Source organism: Colossoma macropomum, unplaced genomic scaffold, assembly GCF_904425465.1.
Source record: "Colossoma macropomum unplaced genomic scaffold, Colossoma_macropomum, whole genome shotgun sequence".
In the NCBI taxonomy this organism is placed as follows: Eukaryota; Metazoa; Chordata; class Actinopteri; order Characiformes; family Serrasalmidae; genus Colossoma; species Colossoma macropomum.
Genome location: NW_023495922.1, coordinates 798,233 through 812,002, shown reverse-complemented (window position 1 = coordinate 812,002; position 13,770 = coordinate 798,233).

The following is a 13,770-nucleotide window of genomic DNA, read 5'->3' as shown; positions in this document are numbered from 1 at the left end:
ATGAAAGTCAACCTAAAATGAATATGGAACTGATCACATTGCTTTTCCTGAGTTGACTCAACTTGAGGACACCAGAGTTCACCCAACTCAAACCTCTGACTCTAGTCAAAAGCTCTCCTAACACTCTGCAGTTATGTCAGTGAAATATAATTTGTTTTTAACTGACTAGCTGGGATTGTTTCCATCACACAGTCCCATTAGGCATTTTCCCCTCATGGGTACCTACTTACGGATGGCTGTAGCATCATTGGGGTTCAAGCTCACAATCTCCTGATGGGCGTGAAGCCCAAAGAAACCTTATTATTTCAGATTTTTCACTATTTTCCCATCATCAACATTCCATATAAAACACGTGTAGGTTCACTGGTGGTTTTGGATGGTAAATAAAATGTCTATATTTGTGCTGTAGTCATGGTAACCCCTTGTTCCTATCACCACCACTGTAAAGAAATCTGAACCATTTCACACCAAACCACTCTGAATCACATCTCACACACTGAATTATGCAAGAATTTAGAAAAAAATCATTTGGATATATGTATATATTTAATTAACCATACCCATCCCTCTTTAAAGAGCCAGCAGATCAGTTAGTAGTGATTCTAGTGCATGAGCGTGAAGGTTTCTGGTTTGGTTGGGCACCGTGGACTGCTGGCTTGCTCCCATCTGGCTGCAGGTTCTCGCGCTTCTGCTCCTCTTCCTTGCCCTTCTGCCCTTCAGAAAGGCACTTCGCTCTGCTTTGCTTTGTGGCTTTATCTGAAACCAGTAGGCTTTTCCTGTCAAACCACAACAGCCTTCAGGAAAGAGCTGCTCAGTTAAAGATCACATTTACACAGTTACCACCAAAGTAGCTGATCTACAGAGACAATCTTATACACCGTGATTGTTCTGGAGCTCATGTTCGAATCAGAGATGAGTTAATAAGTTCATACGTTAACACAACCTCTACACAGAGCACACTTACAAATGGCATTATTTCAACAAAAGTTACATGCACAGTTTCTAACATATTGGAAAAAATGAAAATATAAAAAATAAAATGTGCAACACCTTTTGCACCGGCCGCATTTTGTGTTTCATTTTCTCCCCAACATGTTAAATTAATCAAATGAACAGTAATTGTGCATTAAAATGTGCAGAAGTCTGGTCTTGGTAGAGGACTGGGGTGCCAAAACTTTTGTATAAGGCTGTATAAAACCAGATAAATAACTTTACATATCAAATTCAGGCTTTAAGATGGCCGCTGCTGTTTTTAGCTATGCTACATACTTTTATCCACGTTTAACGGACGTCTATAGTACGTAAAGTTGAAAAACTAGCATAACACTTAACGCTAGCCTAAGACTAGCCTAGCATTAAGTGTTCCTTGTCCTGTTATGTACTATTCTGTAGCGCAGTAACGCATCCCTCAGCCTCATCGCTTTGACAGAATTCATGATTTTGTATCCATCAATGTTCTGTGACTACAATACCCAGCATGCATTGTACAAATACATGATGCAACTATTGGCGATCCGCTCCACTGTGATAGAAAATGCTAACTGCTAGCGTAGGCGCTGGTGTAGAGGCTCAAACATACAGACGTGATATTCAGCCCAAGTATTCGACACAAAGCACTTGTAGTTTTTCAAAAATACAGACTGCCTTTGATATACATCATCAAAAAGGGGGGTTTTCTAGTCTTAGTGTAGAGGCTGTGGTGGCACCAGGTGAGTTAGCATGTTCACAACAGATAAAACAATGGTTACGTTTTTCATTTTTGGCCAGAGGTTCCCTTTAACAAACCAGTTTGAGGCGAATGTGTGATGACTAAGACTTGCAGTTTGATCAATGCTAACTGGAGGGCATCTCTTACTACTGGTTGGCTACATTAGCCTCTCAGCTCCAGTGCAGAACTAAAGAAGCAAACGTCAGACTTGGCTATGATTTGAGTAAATTGTTGCCATACTACTCCATTAACCGGCATACAGTCGATCAGTAAAGGCTAATAGTTTGAGCTCGGCCTCAGCAGCACCATTTGGTCTGGCGGTTCAGCGCCGCATTTGGTGAAGGTGACTGCGAGACGTGTGATGGGGAATTTCAGTCTTGACCTACAAACACCTTCGTCTGCAGTGGGTGAGAGCAAGAAAGCAAGGTGTCACGAACAAAGCCCTCACACCTCTTGACCCCGAACACGCTCCGCTGTCACTCACGCAGATAGAACACACACTCTGTCCTGTTGTCACGCGGAGATACAGCGTCTCTGGCACGTTGTTCATGAGCCTTTATATCGGGGCCCCACTTTTATTTGCCTGGCCCCATCATGTGGAGAGATTACTAATGAATCTAGTGAAAGTCAGTTGATACACTCGCATTGATGTTCTGGTTTGGTTTATGAATGGAGCCAAAGTTGAGTTTCAAACTGTGATTAGGTTTTGGGACGAGTTTAAAGTTACGGTTAGGGTTTAGGAACGGTTAATGTGATGTCACTAGCCACTTTATTAGAAACACCCACCTTGTGCTTCCACTCCCTGGCCACTTTATTAGAAACACCCACCTTGTGCTTCCACTCCCTGGCCACTTTATTAGAAACACCCACCTTGTGCTTCCACTCCCTGGCCACTTTATTAGAAACGTCCACCTTGTACTTCCACTCACTGGACACTTTATTAGAAACACCCACCTTGTACTTCCACTCCCTGGCCACTTTATTAGAAACACCCACCTTGTACTTCCACTCCCTGGCCACTTTATTAGAAACACCCACCTTGTACTTCCACTCCCTGGCCACTTTATTAGAAACGTCCACCTTGTACTTCCACTCCCTGGCCACTTTATTAGAAACACCTACTTTGTACTTCCACTCGCTGGCCACTTTATTAGTAACACCCACCTTGTACTTCCACTCACTGGACACTTTATTAGAAACACCTACCTTGTACGTCTACTTATTGTCCACTTTATTAGAAACACCTACTTTGTACTTCCACTCACTGGACACTTTATTAGAAACACCCACCTTATATGTCCACTCACTGGCCACTTTATTAGAAACTCACACCTTGTACTTCCACTCCCTGGCCACTTTATTAGAAACTCACACCTTGTACTTCCACTCCCTGGCCACTTTATTAGAAACAGCCACCTTGTGCTTACACTCACTGGCCACTTTATTAGAAACAGCTAGCTCCACCATATATGTGTACAGTTACAGACTGTAGTCAATGCGTTGCAAAATGTATTGGCCTACCTCTACCCCATTCATCATTGGCCAATTTCTGACCAGATGTTCACCAGATGCTGATCATTCTCATGATCCAGCCAAGCAAAGAGTGGCTCTGTGGTCAGAAACTGACCACTGATGAAGAGCTAAAGGATGCCAGAGAAAAACTCTACATGAACAAATGATCCTCAGACTCTGACTGAACACCGGCAAGGTGGAGGGGTTTCTAATAAAGCAGCCAGTTGATTGTCAGTGGAATGTACTGGTAAACCTCTGTATGAGCCCCACAAAGCCGGCTGTTTCCCATTGTCCACAGCCCTGCTTCTTTTGCGAACACCGTTCCTTCGCCAGTGCTGAGTGTGGGCAGCATTGGACAGGAAAGGCCGTGTTTATGTTACGGAGGGCAGAACAATGGAGTGGTAAATGTTCAGCCCCAGCCAGCTGCCTGTCCCCAGCAGCCAAGAGAAACATTTCTGTCACTACAGAGCCCACGGTCACTGCGCAAAGAGCCACGTCCTGTCCGCTGTTTACTTTAACCCCCACACTCGAGCCTCATTATTCAGTGATTCATCTTAAGACTTATTACTCAGTATCTACTGTGAATTATGTGGTTATGGGAGCGAAGTGTGGACCCACATACGGACACTTAAGGGTAAACTCCCGCTAGTTTTGTCCAATAAAGAGTCAGATTCTAAACTGGAATTTTGTTGGAATGGGGTGAAGCGCGGCGATGTTGATTCTGGATGGTGCGGAGGAACAGCCCTGTCCACAGTGGAATAGTCAGTGTTGCATTAACTCCCGCTGAGCCGCACTGAGTCACGTTACATTCCGCACAAGCTCTTTTCACACCAGTTTTCATGGTATTGTCCTGATTACAGGGTCCGTCTCTGAAAGACCCCGCAGAACAGCCTCTATTTTTTGACAGCCTTTGATAAGGTTTGCATTGATGTTGGCCTCATTGCTCATGTAAGGGAAGCTGTCGCTGAGATGAGGGGGGATTTTTTGCTGGAGTGGGAAAGTGGGCTAGCACCCAAGAGAAAACTGGCTAGCTAGACCTCACAAACTGGGCTTGTTCGGCTCATTCGAACAGGTCAAATGCAGCGACCTTGGAATACGGTTTAATAATTGAGGAACCATCTGGTCAATACACATAAAAATATGGCTTTATATGGTGAAACTTTCCTGAAATCAAAACGTAGATAAAGTAGCCTGTGATCCTGTCAAATTATATCATTGCAACCAACAAGTTAATAAAGAAAAAGAAAGTTAAAAAAATAAGACACTCTCTTGAAATAAACCTGCTAACTTGTTGGCAATTAGCTTTAATAGCTAGTTAACTAGCCAGCTAACATTACCATGACAGCCCTGCTAAACGGCTGCTCATGCTAACGTGTTCTGCTTTGTTAGCCCGCTAGCAAATAACATAGAATGTAAACTGATTCATGAAACATGTTGTTACAAGGCTGATAGCATGATAACATGTGCTCACATGAAAAGATACTGTTTCAGTCAACACATCCGTAAAAAGAAAGTATAGAAACAAGAAAATAAGACACTCTTGGCAACCAATCATCTTAACTAGCTGGTTAGCTAGCCAGCTAACATTACCATGGCAGCTCTTTGAACGGCTGCTCATGCTAGCATGTGTTCTGCTTTGTTAGCCTGCTGTTACGTAGCTAATGCACATATGCAAAAGTAACCGGACAACATGATAAATGATTAGCGGACAAATGTTTGATAGGACATATCTTTCCTTTAGATAGCCTACGTCTCAGAACACTGGAGAAGGGACAGTTTGTTGAGGTGAAATCAAAAAGAACGCACAACAAACAACGTGTGGACGTTAACTTATAACTGATGAAGCTTAAATTAGCTTTATTTATGTGGCAAATTTCAAGTTTCTTTCACTGTTGTTCCTTAATGATGTGTGTGTTGTTGTTGGAACTGAGTGGGGATAAAAAGCTCTGCATACGTCACAGCATGACAGCACGCTGCTGTATCTGATAAGCTCAAGTCAAGCAATATGGAGCAAAACATCTAAACAGCTTAGCTAGGAAAGCCATGTAATGGCTATGAGTGCAGTTAGAAGGGTTGGGTTCCTCGCTGGATGAAAACAGGAAAACAAAGGTCCAACTAAGGAGGCAGTGCCCCCCCTCTCCACCCCCCGAACCCTTCCATGGCACTGGGCCTGCTAGTCTTGCTAACTAGTAACTGACTAGCAACACAGGCGAATGTGTTGCATGTGACTCTGATTATTTTTCTAGTGCCTCATGTAACTGTGAAATTATGTATCATGAAACTCACAGCCTGTGTGGACGTTTCACTGCGTCTAGCCAGCCTAAATATCTTCAGGGCCCACCTAGAGAAACATGGCACGTTTCTGCCCAAGTAAACTTAAACTGACAATGAAAAACTGACAATTACATACACAGTCATAAACATGCGTTTATGAGCCGTAAAATGCCTGGAGCTGGAGTGGAAAATCGTATCAAGGGAGCCGTTCGTTTCGCAGGAGAGTGCTGCTGCTTACAGATTTACATTGGGTTATGAATCAGGGACCGAGGCAAGGCGAACCTAATACTGGGCTTAGTACTTTCAGGAGGACTTTCTGTAGGCCAGTGTGACTCAGAGCTCACAGGAAATGGGAAACTTTTGGGAAAATCAAGACATCACCATCATGTGGCAGGCACGTTTCCTCTCAGCCGAAGCCTGCGGACTGATATAAAGGACCATCGGGGGAGAAAAGAGGGGGGTGTGCTGGGCAACGGAGAGGGGGGTGAAGGCCCAGCCATCTATCAAACAGGGTGGAGAAAGCAGAGGGAGGAAGAGAGTGGAGAGTGTTTTTACTCTGAGGCAGAGCCATAGATCATCTCAGACCTGTCACAAAAGAGTCTGTTAAAATATACTAGAGGACAAAGCGGAGGATTCCTTTAAAGGCCCATCATAACTCAGCCCGAGGAAGACCTCGCTCAGGGCTACTTTCTTGACCAGCCCAGAGGATTCGTTTTTACAGCCATTTATACGTTGGGAATCTATACATGATGAAAAAGCAAAGGCACAGCGGGAAGGTTGAAGTGCTGGACCAACATCAGCTTTTTCATTGTTTTACGGTCATCTTAGCCACAAACAGCTGCTCCCAGACGAGCCCTTGTTACACGATGTTTCGTGAACGCCAGATGTAGTCAGAAATGACAAAATATCATTGTTCATTACATTTTATCAGGGATGGAAATATTACTGAAAACTCCTACTCAAGTAAGAACACCGCTACTGTGGCGGTATTTCACTTGAATGCAAGTTATTTTGCCGTTTACTGATAAAATTCTCAGGTAATTATTTTGTTTCGCTGCAAGAAAGAAGGTCTAGAAGGTTTAACTGGGTTTAGCATAGCTTCAGTTTTAGCTTGCATTAGCTAATCTCTAACTAACAGGCAGAACTAATAGAATAAAAGAAAGGGAAAAAGTATAGCTTTAAGTTTAAGGCTACGTTTACACAGCAGGTAAAAGTGGCCCAAATCCGATCTTCTTCCTCAAATGTGACTCAGATGTGTGTCTGTGTGTCAGTGTGAACAGATAAACACACTGAATCAGACATTTTTAATTCTGATTTGAGACGCTTTCATATGTGGTACTGAAATCCGATACGTATCCGATCTGCGGCAATGCGACTCAGTCTGAACAGCCAGATCGGAATTCATGCGACTTTTACGTCAGTCCAACTCAACATTCGTCATAATTTGGCGCTGCTGAGACTCATAAACATTTAGTCTGATGTTTCTGTACCAGAACATTAGAAGAGATTCATCAAACGGCTCCGTGTTCGAAGAGGTTTCGAACGGAACGGCTGAGCGTGGATGGAGGAGCCCGAGGCTGCAGCGTCAGAGACCAGTTTAAAGAATCCGAGGACACGAACCAAAAAGTGCCCGAGGCCGAATAACGAACCCTTTTTACGGCGAACTCGAACACGTTGTGGGTGATGAGTCCAGCTGTCAACCACTGGACCACTGGCGTTCGCTGGCCGTCGTGACTGTTTACCCTTGGACGAGCCGCCACGTGAGGCACTATTCTTTTGCGCATGCGGGTCGGTTTAGGAGCCGATCTGTTCAGACTGATGTCGCATACAGGTCACATTTAAAAGATAATGTGAACAGCCAAACAAAACAATTGGTGAGAAAATCAGATTTGGGCCACTTCTACCTGCTGTGTAAACGTAGCCTGAGAGAGCTGTTGTGTTTTTTTAACTAAAATAAAAAAACAGCATGAAAGTAGTAAGAAAACACAGCAGCTATTTAGCTAAGATTAGCTAGCTAGCCAGCTTATTGGTTCCTCAGGCTGGATAAGTGAAAAGTGGCTATTATTTAGCCTAATTTCAATGTAAGCTTACATTTGCTAATACCCAACAAACAGGCATCCATAATGGAATATAAAGTGTGAAAAGCCTAGTTTTAAGTTTAATGAATCATTTTTGTGTTTCTTGTTCTAAAATGACAGAAGTAAACAGGTAACAGTAAAGGAAACAGTAGAAATCTAGCTAAGATTAGTTAGCTCATTTGCTAATTGCCTCCTCAGGTAGGAGATGAAGTAGGTGGTGATTTTTTAGTCTACTTTCAATGTTAGCTTACATTAGATAATAGCTAACTGACCCGCACTCGTAACAGAGAGGATGACAAAAGCCAGCTAAGTTTAAGAAACAGTTTGTCTGTTTTTTTCATGTCTGAAATGACAAATATGAAAAGGACACAGAAGAACACAAAACCCATTTATTATTAGCCTATTAGATTAGTTAGCTTACCAGGTTGGAGGTTAGCTTACCAAAAAGGACACGGTAAAAAACATAGTAGCTATTTGGCTAAGATTAGCTCGTGGGCTAATTGCTTCCTCAGGTAGGAGATAATGTGGTGATTTTTTAGTCTACTTTCAATGTTAGCTTCATTATCTAATAGTTAACTGGTAACAGACTAAAGGAAGAGTGAAAAAGCTTAGATTTAAGTTTAGGAAAGAGTTTTTGTGTTTCTTGTTTAAAAATATCAAATATAAAAAGGCAAAGGTGAAAGACAGAAGCTATTTAGCCATTTAGCCAAACCACTTCATGGTTGGGAGATTTTTTAGCGTACCTTACATTAGCTAACAGATAAGCACTCGTAACACAATAACAGGAAAGGAAAAAAGCCTCGCTTTGAGTTTAAGAAAGAGTTGTTGTTCTTGATCGAAGTAAAAAGGAAATAGTAAAGGAGCATTGAAACTATTTAGCCAGCTAATTGCTTCCTCAGGTCGGAGTTGTTAAAAAAACGGTGGTTATTTTTTACTCTAGTGGTCATTAAATGTTAAAATTGTTAAATAAACTCAAGTATAAGTGAAGGTATAAATGAATTGTACTTAGAAAAGTACTAGTATAGGAAAAATGGCAAGAGTGGCTGTAATTGTGTTACATTTAACACTATCCTTGGTGTTAAATATAATGAACTAAAGCGATCTTTAGATCTGTAAGCTGGCAGTGATTTTTAAGTTAAATATAGGAAAGACACACACACACAAAAGAACACATGACTTTTTGTCCTAATGGCAGATCCAATACTCATTTTGATATATACAGTGCAACACAAGACGCAATATCCTGAACATATTATAGGACACTGTAATGACTTGCAAAGGAGGAAAAAAAACAAGGCAAAAGACAAAACGCTCTCTCACACAAGCTGCCTTTGGCTGCGATCTTCAAAGCTACCTTCCCCCTCCCGTTTTTTTCTTTTTCTCTCTCTCTCTCTTCAGCGTGTCTCTCAGCGCTGTATATCACCCTGATCACGGTGAAGTGACAGCGAAAGTGGAGGAAAGATTAAGGGCTTGCGCACCCAGGAATGTTAAGTGTGGTTTAAGCATGTGTGCGGAGTATGGGCTCCGGCACCATCAAGGCCAAACGGTTTGGAAACAATTAAAGTAATGGAAGAGGAAAAGGGGGAACGCCTCCCGGCCACCACCACCACCACCACCACCACCACCACCCCTCTCCAACAACCTCCTCCACCAACTCCCCAACCCCCCAACACACTCCCACTCCCCAAAACTGCTCCCACACACATGACTTATGGCCCCTCAGAGCACCGTCTTCACCTTCCACCGTCGCTAGTTCGTCTAATTCCTCACTCTGTGTCTGAGACTTTGTCATTACGAGCCTGGCTTATTTCTTGGCACGGCGCGACGTGTCGGGAAAATTGTGTGCGAGTTGGCTCGGGGCACTTCATCTAAAACAGGAGACCTCAGCTACAGTGAACTTACACAGCCCGAGGGTCAAAAGCACGATTAAACCCTCGCTGTCATATTTATGCGCAGCACCTCCAGACTTATGGTTGCAATGCTGTGCGCTTTTAGAGCAGAGGGTGCAACAAAGCCAGAGGGTTCAGGAAAGCAAAGTCCAAACAGCACAACTTCCTGATGCTGTCAGGAGAGCCACGGCTGCTCGTTTCCTCGCACCACCCACACATCTTAAAAATATGAAGGTGCCAAAAATAAGAGCTCTTTGAAACAATTCCACTTTCCACTTTTCAATAGCTCTGTCTTTTGTATTTGAGATGAACGAGAAGCTTAAAGAACCTCCACAAAGGTTGTGCACCAACAGGTCTTTCCCTGGAACCATGCATCCAGGCCAAGAACCATCGAGGAACCTTTTTGCTCAACTAAGTAACCCAAGTTGCACTCGTTCTGTTGGAAGGCGCACATATTTCAGTCACCAGATGTGGTGTTGTCTGCTGTCTGCTTGGCACCGGCAAGCCTTCTGCTCCAGGCTATGGACTTTCCCTTCTGCTAAGCTGAAATGACTTGACATCTCAGTCTGGAAGCCTCTTTTCACGTTTTAAAATATCTGCAGCTCCAATACCCGACGTCCGTAATTCAATCTTTTGTGCGGGCCTTCATTGCATTGGTGTCTCACAAAGAGCTCCGAACGTGACGGACTGAAAGCAGTCTTTTAAAAGGGTCTATACCTTGTTCTAGCAAAACAATCAGGGGATCAGGCCCATGAAGCTTCATGGGGCTGAACCCTGACCCCCCTAACCTACACGGCCCAGTAACAAAACGGGGATTAGCAACCAGCTGATTGCTTTCTGTTGCAGACCACTATAGGGAGTGACCAGAGTGAAGGAGATTAATTTCTAAAGAGGGAGAAAGGACATGGAAGAAAAAGCACCCGAAGAATAGTAACGGCCAACCGGGTATAAAAGCAAGGGTACCTAATAGCATATGCATTCACGTTTAATAAGCTCTAGATTTAATGAGGTTCTTGTTTGTTAGGCTGTTTTTAATGAGAGTTGTTGTTGTTTACCTAAAAAATAACAAAAAAGCAACTGCACCACAAGAGTGAGGCTGGCTTTAGCATTTTTTGACCGAAGCTGAAAATACGAAGGATGCATGGGACGTGTAAAGGATTTTGCAGGGAAACAGGTGAGGACCGAACACAGAGCCTTGAGGCACTCCCCACAGCTTTTCTCCTCCGCCTTCTGAGCCAACTGGGTCGTCTGCTGTCACTCGCACTGCAAATCGCTTTCTCTCGGCGGCAGGTTTCACACCCTGAGAAACGCAGTACTAATTGGCAATGTGGGAACAACCAAAGAGGCTGACAACCTCAAACATTTGCTCTTCCAAACGCCGCCGCCGCCCTTTTGTTTGCCACAGTTTGTTAATTAAATTAGGGACGAGAGAGCAGTGCACCATGCCTCGAGCCGTTACAGCGTAGGTGAGCGGTGTCAAAAGAGAGCTAGGACCAGCTTTGCGGACATCTGTTGCAAATGATCGCTGTAGATTTTTCCATTTTTCCGCTGAAGCTTTTTTTTTTCTTACCACTTCGTATGTGGAACGAAGGAAGTTGACGTTTCTCTGTTGTGACAGGTAGTGGGGAGGGAATGGAGACGTTTGCTGCAGGCGGCAGCAGGGCTTGAATAGAGGCCTATATATCCCCATATAGAGGCCTGCATATTCTGCATACATGCCTCTACATAGGTCACTACCATACCACAAGGTATCGTCTCACGTCCAGTGAGATTATTCCTTCAATAACAAGGACAAATGTCACATGTTGCTTTTCACAAATGCCGTGAAGTGAAAGCAGAATTGGGAACCAGTTACTCGAATGTTAGACCTTTGGCACCCCGGCATATTTGTGTCACGATCTGAGCCGAGTGAGGGATAAGCTTACATTTGAGAAAGGCCGTAGGACTCGGGAAGGTTGATAGCCAAATTAACCCATCCTGTCTTGCTGTAGGCTATCGCTGATTATCACCAGGCCGAATAACGAGCAAAGTGGTCTCTTGGGCCAGCTCCAGATCCTAATCACATTTTTCCCAGACGTTCAAGACAGGTCGTGGTGGTGGACCGGGTTAACTAGTGTACAGGGACCCTTTGATTTTAATGGCTTTCTGCTTCAGATGAGTGGGCCTGTCCCGAACATCTGTGGGACAGTCCCTCACGGTCAGAACAAAACAGAACGAAATGGATGGGTTCCTCTTTGTCAGACTCATCTTCCTCAGCCTTCACTTTCCTGTCCTCAATCATCATCAACCCTTGAGTGAGCATGATTTAGTAATGGCCCGATTAATGGCGCTGACCTGTAGTGACTCTGCTGCTCTTGGAAAGCTGAGGGAAGTTGGAGTTATGTCTTTTTTATCAATGGTTCTTCTGTTCTGGCTTTAATGCTATGGTACATTTGGAGTAGAAGCTGTAAAAAAAAAAAAAACATCTTGAGCTTTGCTTTTGACTCCATCCAGCATGTCCTCTAAGTCTGAAGCAATGAAACAAACTTGTTTATCTACTAGAACAGAAACAACATGGCAAAAGCTTCAAGGCTGGCCATCGTGGAGAAGGAAATCACACTTTTTACCACTTTCCGCCCATCCCCGGTTTCTTGGGCGGACGTGCGAGATCTACCACAAAAGTGACACTTCAGTAAGCTTGAGGCCATATGGGCGCCCTGTTGCAACAAGCATGCAATTAATCCTGAATTAGTTCAGCCAATCTGCCACACACTGCAGTCTGATGAAGGCTCTGTGTGGAGCTCAGCGTTACTGTATGTGTGTGTGTGTGTATGTGTGTGTGTGTGTGTGTGTGTGTGTGTGTGTGTGAGGGCTTCCAGGAAACGTCAGTGCATCCGCTCCACATTTGCTTGACATCAGGCCCATCATCCCAACTCCATGTCTCTCTAGAGACGCACGATGGCATGGACGGCGGTGAATAATTCAGACTAACAGGGATCTGATGGAGAATATGGGGTAGTGGCGGGTAAACGGGTTGCCACGCAGGAACGATCAGCGTCCACACCAACTCATCCACATCTGAGCCCGCGTGGATTATCTCAGCAACGTTTAGACTTATCTGGAGATTATCAGGAAACCAATAAATAAATATTTTTAATGTAAATTATTTGAGCTAGTAAATAAATGATATGAATATTTCTCAATTTTTCAGTTTTTGACATAATTTGAAAATATCCACTGTCCTTTATATTGTGTGTATATTTTATGATGAATGGACCAAAAGAAACGGCCCAAAATGACTTGGAGAGACGTCTGGTTCCACTCACTTACATTCAAGGTAGAGTAGGTTTTTTTCTTCTCCTGTAAAGTTACCATTTTGGAGATACAATGTTTTGTTCCAACAGCAGCGATACACATTATATAAACATGTATTAGTAAACATGTAGTATAGATATAACTATGTATGTAGTATAATATCTGTACATCTGTACATTTATTTATCTTTAACTATAAATAAAATTACATTATATACATATGCATTATATAGGGAAGTGTTGAGAAATATTTAGTATATATAAAGGTTTGTGTGTAGTATGTATTACTTACATATAATTTATTTATAAAATTGAATATATTTATCTATACATCTGTGCCTCTATCTATCTATCTATACATACTTACATATATGTAAAGATAAATGTACTTAACATGTACTAAACAAAATAAACGTATAAAATAAATGTATTCTAATAACCAATTACATATGCTTTTTATTTTATGTATACATATTATGTTTTTGTCAGTACAGTTTATCTATCTATGCACTAAATCTGCAAACTGCACACATTTTCACTTTTCAAACTGGGAGAGCAAAATCTGCTGCAAAAAAATGCCGCAAATAATCCAGTGAGAGACACAAATAATCCCACGGATTCTTTTAATCTCACAAAATCTGGTTGAGGGGAAAAAACATCAGGATTTATTGCTATTTTATCATTCAAAACGGGACGGACAGGTTTAGATTTATATCTAAGTTACATTTCGCTATGGTCATAAGATATTTACGGCATATAGAAATATATAATTCATCGCGTCACATGAAATTATGGTCTAGAGCAGACAGCACAATGTCTTTCTGAAGGAGTAGCTGCTGTTAAATCACAACCCAAATCAAGCTTTTAATCAGCAGAACTAGTTTCAGTGCTTTAAACCCTTTAGGACAAGCAAACGTGAACTGAATGATTGATTAAGCTTCAGAGACGTCATGTTTTATATTCACATAACTGAAATATATGACGCCCTTTTTTCACGTTTTTAAGGCTGAACCTTC